The following is a 7942-nucleotide window of genomic DNA, read 5'->3' on the forward strand; positions in this document are numbered from 1 at the left end:
TATATATATGAATGAAAGAGAAAGAAAGAATGGAATGATGTACTTAAAGAGCTACAAGACAACAAATTCCAACCCATATTTATATACCCTTCAAAGCTCTCAATAAGTTTAAAGGAGAAGTGAATTATTTCCATCACAAAGAACAAATAAAGAAACTCATGATGAGTAAATCAACACTATACAGAATACTAAAAAGTATGCTAGAAAAGGATCAAAATACCCAAAATTACAATAACAAGAACAGAAAGAACACATCAAACACTGCAAACTATTAAATACTGAGGAAAAGTATGGAATCAACAGCAGGAAATAACAACATAGCCATAAGTCAATATATACCGATTATCACCACAAATGTAAATTAACCCAATGTACCAATTCAAAGAAATAGACTTTCAGAATGGATAAGAAAGAATATTCAAGAATAGGTTCTAAACAGGAAATGCATTCAACCCATAAATAATTACATAGGCTGAAAGTCAAAAGATGGGAAACAGTACATTCAAAAGTACATGCCCTAAGACCTCGAGAAATAGCAGAAGTAACTATTCAGCTTTTAGACTATCTGAACTTAAAACCAACATATATCAAGCAAGATAAAGATTACCATATACTGGATAGGAAAAAACTTCAAAAGGAAGAGATAACATTCATAAATTTTCAGACACCAAATATGGGAGCACCCAACAGTATAAGGCAAATTTTGAAGGACATGAAAAATCTAATAAGCAATATTACAATCTTAGCAAGCTACCTTACCAATCCCTTTCTCAAAAAGAGAGGTCAAGCAGATTGAAAATTCACAAAGAGGAAGCAGGCCTGAGTCAAACCTTTGAGTAAATGGACTTAATAGATATACATAAAGTGTTCCACCCAACAACTTCTAAATGCACATTCTTTTCAGCTACACATGGGATATTTTCTAAGATTAACTACATATTAGTCCATATATTATGCTTTAATATATTCAAGAAAACAGAAATCATTCCATGTATATTATCTGACCACAGTGAAATGAAGCTGGAAATTAATAAGAAAAGAAACCACAAAACCTTACAAACATATTGAAATTAAATAAAACCCTCCTGAGCAACCAACCAATTGGTTGCAGATGAAATGAAAGAAGAAATTAAACACTATCTACAATCCAAGAAGAACTCAAACAAAACTTACTGGAATTTGAGGGATCCAGGAGAAACAGATCTTAGAGGGAAATTTGTAGCACTGAACTCACACATCAGGACAATAGACTGAGAATAAATAAGTATCTTTGTTAGTTGATACATTGTGTCAACTTGGCTGAATCAGCTCCGGCAGCATGGAGGCCTCGCCCTTCAGGTGGGCAGGGCCCAGGAATTGAGAAAGGCAGGAAGCCACCCTGCCTGGTTTCCTGCTGCCCCACTCTCTTCCATGGAGAAATCTCAGTCTTCGAAGGAGCTTGATCTCCGCAGCCAAGAGGAGATCACTTTGGAGGAGCTCTGGATCTTCACTGTGGAGCGCTGGTCTTCTCAATCAGCAAAGAAGGAAGAGAGAGGCTTGATGGACGCAGCTGCAGCTGCTGATCCTCCTCTGCTCTTCATTGTTTTCTGTCTTATGAACTGCTGTTGTTTGTCTTGGAGCCAGTGGAATACAGACTGAACCCTCCAGTAGCTGTGAGCTAAATAAACCTTTCCTACCTTCATTTTGAGTGTCAGGTATTTGTCCCAGCAACGAGTAAAAAGTAACTAAGACATTATCCTAATGTTGCACCTCAAGCAACCAGAAAAAGAAAAGCAAACCAAACTCAAATCCCAAGATTACGAGGAAATTATGAAGATTAGAGCAGAAATTAATGCAATTGAGACAAAGAAAACAATATGAAGGATTTTTGAATCCCAAAGCTAGTTTTTTGAAAGATTAATAAAACTGATGAACCTTAAGCCAAACTCATCAAAAAGAAACAAAGAAAAACTCAAACTCAGGCAATAAGGAATGAAAAGGGAGAAATTACTATAGATACGGTGAAAATTCAGATCATTAGTAGCTACTTTGAAAATCTTTACTCTCACAGTATTGAAGACAGAAAAATGGATAGATTCCTAGCCATGGACAAATTGCCAAAACTGAATTAAGAAGGTATAAAGACTCTGAATAGCCCAATTTCAGTCAATGAAATTGAAAATACAACTTACAAACAAAGTAAAATCCATGTCATCATGGATTTAAAAAAGAAAGTTAGAGAAGATTTAATAGCAATTCCTTGTATTCTCCAGTGAAATTAAAAATGACTTCATTTCAACTCCCAAAATCATTCTTGGAGGCAAGTATTATACTGATACATAAACTGGAGAAAGATCCCCCAAAAGAAATTTACAGGCTAATCTCCCTCATGAATATACATACAAAGCCTAAATAAAATAATAGCAAATAAAATGCAGGAAATCATCATAAGTATTATACATCATGACCAGGTATGATGCATCCCAGCAATGCAAGGATATTTCAACAGATGCAAATCTACAAATGTAATATACTATATTAATACAGCCAAAACCAGACACACCATCATCTCAATAGATACAGAAAAAGATTTTAACGTAGTCCAACACTCATTTATGATCAAAGTCTTATAGAAAAATTAGAATAGGCAGCCTATATCTCAACCAGATAGAAGCTATCTATGACAAACTTTAGCCAACATAACTCTAAATGGAGAAAAACTGAAAGTTTTTACTCTCAAATCAGATGAAAGACAAGGATGTCCACTATATCTACTTTTATTCAATATAGTTATGAAAACATTAGCTAGAGCCATTAGACAAGAGAAAGAACTAAAAGGAATATTAGTAGGTAAAGAAGAAGTAAAACTATCATTATTTGCAGATCACATAATACTCTACTTGGAAGACCCATAAAACTCTACCAAAAAGCTATTAGAATTAATAAAAAAAATCAGTAGCACAGCAGGATATAAAGTCAACAACCAAAAATGAATAACACTCCCCTACAAAGATAATAAACTCATATAGAGAGAAATTAGAGGAACAGTAACTTTCACAGTAGCATCCAAAAAAAAAAAAAAAGAAATATTTAGGAATTAATTCAACAAAGGAAGTAAAAGATTTATATAATGAAAATGCTAGTACTCTGAAAAAAGACATCGAAGAAGATTTCAGAAAATGGAAAGATATTCCTTCTTCCTGGATAGGAAAAACCCAACACTGTGAAAATGGCCATACTGTCAAAATTGTTATAGAGTTTTAATATAATCTCTATCAAAATTCCATTAATGTACCTCACAGATATCAAGAAAATATTTTTTAGTAATTGTATTGCGAAACAAACAGCAATGAGACAGTTTCAAAACCGATTAGCAGGACATTTCCAATAATTAATATATGGCATATTGTTGTCTTCATAGTGGTTTTTCATAGTACAAGATGCAGACATGATATCCTGCCCAAACACTATAACAACAAATTTTTCTTTTCATTGAATTAAGATAAAGTAGCTATATATCTATCCTATTTTTTATATTCAGATACAAAATGGTCCTTCATTTGTAATCCCTTTTTTTGTTTAGTTTTTTTTCAGAGATCGGTATTCCAATGCCATTTAAATATAGTAGGAGAGTGAATTCAACAAATAATCCAATATTGTCCAGTAGTCCATAATAGTAGTGGGTTATCCGTAGGATTGGCAATGTCAGAAGTTGTTGGCTTGCACCTTTTACAGCTCAGTATATTAATATGGCTTTACTTTTTATACCTCCTTTTTATACTTTTCTATTGGATGGTTAAGAGCAAGATAAAGCAATACCTATATAACAAGAAATGTAGCTTTTGTATCTGAGAAGGTCAATCCAATCCCCTCAGGGTTTACCCTGATACACTGTACCGCAGTTTGTAGGTCCATTGTGAGTGTCAGCCATGTGGATGAGTCATGGCCATTGTTTGACCAAACTACTATCTGTGAAAACCTGAGAGAATGTAAGAAAATATTCTTAAAGTGGAAATAACCTGAACTTAAGTACTAAACAGCAAAGGTGAGAGAAAGGAGAAATGATATTTTAAAAGGAGGAAAAATCATGCAATTATATATACAGAATGGCTGAACGATTGTATTCATGATTTACATAGGTTTTTTGAAAATAGATTTTAATGTTTAGAACATTCACCTTGTCTAACTCTGTATGCTGATATCTGTGATTTGAGTAACTACATTGAGGACAGCAATGTGTAACAAAAATCCCATGGTTGAATACATTTCATCTAAGTCTTTGAAGTGCATACCATTTCTAATGTCTTATCAATCATTTTACTCTCTTTAAAATAAATTAAAAGAAAAAAAATGCCAAAAGGTAAGATTTCTTGAAAGCAAGCATCAATAGTCCATTACATCCCCAATCTTGCATAACTATATCTGTTAATCTTAGCAACAGATTTAACAATAAAAAAAGAAAATATAGCAATTGTTAATTAGTGATTCCTGTTTTGAAAATCTGTAACATACGAATTGTTGTGTATTACCTTGTTTTTGTCTCTTTTTGAAAAAAAATTGTTTTTGCTTCTGCTTTTACTCTTCAAAATACAATAAAATTAAACTTGAAATAAATAAATAAATAACAAAAAGACCAGGCAGAGGAGGTTTCTTCTTGGACGAATTGAATTGGTTGTTGGACTCCAGATGATGTGCGTTTTTGGTTGGCATAAAGTTTTTCTGCAATTTTCTCATGTCCAGAGTTTTTGCCTGAGACAGATTAAAAGTGATGGACTGCTTAATCTTACAAATGAAAGTTGAAGGCAGTCAAATGTTGAAGCAGTTGCATGGCTTTTGGGGCAGGTATTTAGTCAGACTGATGTTCAGAATGAAAAGCAAAGAGCCCAGGATGATAATGTAAAGTGTTGTAAATTTGTGCAGGATGGACATACCAGTAAAGCTGCAGGATCCAAATGGAGTTAAGAGGAACTTCACTGCCAAGAAGGAAGAAGAAAATGGAAAGGATGACCTGAGGGCATTACTGGAAGCGGCAGTTTCAATAATTTTCAGCCTCAGAATTGCAAGTGTTCAATCCCCGGTTCCACAAAAAAAAAAAAAAAAAAAAAAAAAAAAAAATTATTGCAAGGGTACGGAGTTTACCTCGAGAGGGAAATCTCACAGAACCATACTCCACAATGGCCATGGCATAGATAATTTATTCCTTGGAATCAGGTTCAGAGTGCTTAGCAATTCAGGCAATGGACAACTACAGTCAAGGGACAAGGAAGGATCAGTAGCTACACTACCAATCCTGCTGGCAGAAGACTTTTACATCATTCACACGGCATTGTTTTTAGGTGCTTGCAGAATGCAGTTCTGAAGTTAAAAAGTCTTCTACGTAGATTTCAGAGGGCCTAAGAGGTCAGGCTGTATGCTCCAGGGAGGGCAGTTTGTAAAGCTGTGAGTGAGGAGTCTATTCAGTGGAAATCCTAGAAGTTTGGAAAAGCCATGAACATGGATCATCTAAGGGAAATTGCAACAGGAGAGCAATGCTGGACTAAGAGAGAAGCCAAGGAGCTACAACTAACAGTTCTAGAGAGGGCGAGCCACATGGAGCTCATAATTTGTCACAGATTGCTTCAGATGTTCCACCTGTAACCATAGCACTTAATGTTTGTCCTGCTAGATTTTGGACTTGTTTTGGTCCCAATGCTTTGTATTCCTTTGTTGTTTGTACCTTTTGGAATAATAATGTCTGTCTTGTGCCATTGAATGTTGGAAGTATTTAACTTTTTATTTGTGCAAGGGCTCATAGCAAAGAGTTTGCATTTGATCTTTGAGATGACTTGGAACTTAGAATTTTCAGCAGTATTGAAAATATTGCATATCCTTTTATGAAAAGAACATTTTAGTCCAGGAGCAGAATATTATTGTTTTTGTCTAGTTGTCCCTCTATAGCCTCATGAAGTCATGCGGAAGCTTCTGGAGTTTGTGATTTATTATTGAGGGTGTGGAGGTTTCACTTGACCCGGGGCCAGTAATCTGCAAATACAATGTAAGGAGGGGAGAGAGGCTAGCTAGCTGCCTGAGTTGCTTCCACTCTTTTTGTTCTTGCTATTTGCTGTCACCATGAATAGTTGCTGTCTGCCATTCTCCAATCTGCATTAGAACCAGCTGAGCATGGACTGAAACCTCCCTTAACTGTGAACTAAATAAACCTTTCCTTCGTTCACTTTGGGTGTCAAGTATATGTCCCAACAGTGACAAAACAGTAACTGAGACAATTGTCTATAAATTATTCAGACTCAAGTAATTTGTTATAGCAACAGAATACAGATACTGACAAGATGTAAACAATAGTTACTGGATAAGATGCTATTTGTCAGGATCTGTAGCACAATGTTATTACTTTCATTTATCCACATTCTGATTGTTAGGAAAACCAATACTTTTCCTCTTTTATATTGTTAGAAAAGTAGCTAAGTAATAAGGATTTCTTCTCAATTCTTTAAGAGAGAGAAATATGAAAGAACTTGTGAGCATATAAAAAATGCCTATTAAAAAATATATTGAAAACATATGAGTCCAATTAACACCTCATTTCTTTATAGTTTACCATACTAATTTTAGTCCTTGTTCAATTGATATTTACATGGACAATACTTTATTACTGAATTCCTCTCATTCTTTCTACATGTATAATTTGACATTCTTCATAAGAAGAATTTTTCCGTTCTTTTTCAGTTGTTCAGTCTCTCATTTTATATAGCCTGGACTCAAGGGTACTTATTTTATTTTTAGACTATAATCAATACTATTATTATTTAACATTATTTTTACACAATTTTTTTGACTAGTGGAATTTAAATTTTTTGACTCCTATTTCTTTTGATGGGCCTGCCTCCAATTTTGCTTTAAAGTATATGTTGAGTTTATAACAGTCCAAACTGCTCCAGATTCATATATTTTTCCAGCATCATATTTAAATATCTATCAAGTGTTGGTTTTATTATTTAAACAACTGTACTTTTAAGAGTATTGTGTTAAGTGTGCTCTTTGGTACCTGAGTGCTAACTGATTTTAGGACTTTTGAGGAGACAAAACCAGGAAATGTATGTAGAGCAATGAATGTATACATGTATAATCATATGAATTTGTCTCCAATCTATATTTGTATATCTTTGCAAAGGAAATATCCCAGTATCGTGTCTTCAGAATGGTATTCCAGTCAATATAGTATGTATTTGTTTCTATCTCTAAAGTGCTCTCAAAGTTGATCAAAATTCAAAGTATAATAATTGTTTAATTATTAATTTTTCACATCATTATGTAATGTGGCATAAAATATCTCTATATTATCTTATTTAATATATCTATGTATAACCTGAAAATTGTCTAGAAGGTACAATGTCCTGAAGTGAAAGCAAATACAGAGTTTGCAAGAAAGTTGAATTATGTGATTTTCAGTAAAAGAATGAGAAGAAAATTGATGAGGTGTAACAATAAGATATGGAAGAAAAAGAATGATACAAGAGAGATTATACTGGGAACTAGTGACTTTTTAAATAAATTTGGCTCATTTGGAAAGATGTTGCAAAACATGAAGGAATTTCAACAGATGGGCAACTTGACCTCAGGTACTTCCTATGAACGAATGACATCAAACACCATGTTGAGAAGAGAGCTCAAGGTTGCTGGTAGGGGGCCATTACTGCAATTCAATTAAGAAAAATACTTTCTTTTTTCTTTTGCAGAACTGAGCATTGAACTCAGACCCTTGTGCTTGCCAGTCAAGTGCTTATTCTACTGAGCCATCTCCCTGACTGTGAAAAATGCAGTTTGATCAGACTGATTGGCCAAATGAACAAGTAACTTAGGAAAAACTGGAAATGAGAGACTTTTAAAGTTTTGGAATTGTTGTATTTTTAAAATTTTATTTTATTTTACATTAAAATGTAAAAACAATAACAAAAACAAAAATAAA

The sequence above is a fragment of the Octodon degus genome, unplaced genomic scaffold, assembly GCF_000260255.1.
Source record: "Octodon degus isolate 3935 unplaced genomic scaffold, OctDeg1.0 scaffold00336, whole genome shotgun sequence".
NCBI lineage: Eukaryota > Metazoa > Chordata > Mammalia > Rodentia > Octodontidae > Octodon > Octodon degus.